General features: G+C 34.7%; 1 protein-coding gene across 1 annotated transcript in view; it reads left to right on the top strand.

Annotated features, from left to right (window-relative positions):
* LOC107681060 (plasminogen activator inhibitor 1 RNA-binding protein-like) overlaps positions 1-798 on the top strand; it is a 4,573-nt gene that overhangs the window by 1,239 nt on the left and 2,536 nt on the right. The window lies entirely within an intron of this gene.

Here is a 798-nt window from a genome sequence, read left to right on the forward strand (position 1 = left end):
AATAATAATGAAGGTTTTTTGACAGTACCAGTGTTAATTTCATTGACGATTAATTTTCATCATGATGTTCGTCAACGACATTTTTTTTCAATGACGACAACGAGACTAACTAAAACTCTTTTTAAATGACAAAAACTATGACAAAAATATATTGACATTTTCGCCAACGAATAAAAATGAGACGAAAATGTTGGGGAGGGACCATTTGGGAAGAGATTCATTCAATTTCAGAACGAATCTGCTGCATAGTTAGGAGGTTAGATGCGTACATATGAATCGGCGGGACTGAATCAAGCAATTCAGTTGCTTGATTCAGCTGAAATACACTTGCTGCACGTCGCATAAAATGTTAAATGTCAATATGTGGGAGTAAGAGAAGAGCAGACAGATAAATCTGACGACGCAAGCGAGAACTAATTTCGGTCTAGTTTTCTGAGCGCAGACACTGAAGCATATACACACAAACGTGTCTCTCAGTTTGATAATTAGCCAATATAACCATTGGTATTTCATTAAAAAGACCATGTTCTTGTTCTTTGAGAAGTGGTTTTATTTAATTTTAACAAAGGCATGTTGTGTGTCACCACAGTTAAATCGGTGTCTATCATGATATAATCCATCTAGTTGCTATTATCCGAGTCATTGATGTTAATCGCGCAACGAAAGAAAGACAGAAAATCACTCACTGCTCTTGACTGAAAAACTTTAGTAACCCTAAAGATTAATCAAAATTTATTTACAGAAATATGTCTGCTTGAAAGAATGAAGAATATGGTAAACAAGTTGCTATAAAGAATG

Source organism: Sinocyclocheilus anshuiensis, unplaced genomic scaffold (genome assembly GCF_001515605.1).
Source record: "Sinocyclocheilus anshuiensis isolate Anshui unplaced genomic scaffold, SAMN03320099.WGS_v1.1 scaffold412, whole genome shotgun sequence".
Lineage (NCBI taxonomy): Eukaryota > Metazoa > Chordata > Actinopteri > Cypriniformes > Cyprinidae > Sinocyclocheilus > Sinocyclocheilus anshuiensis.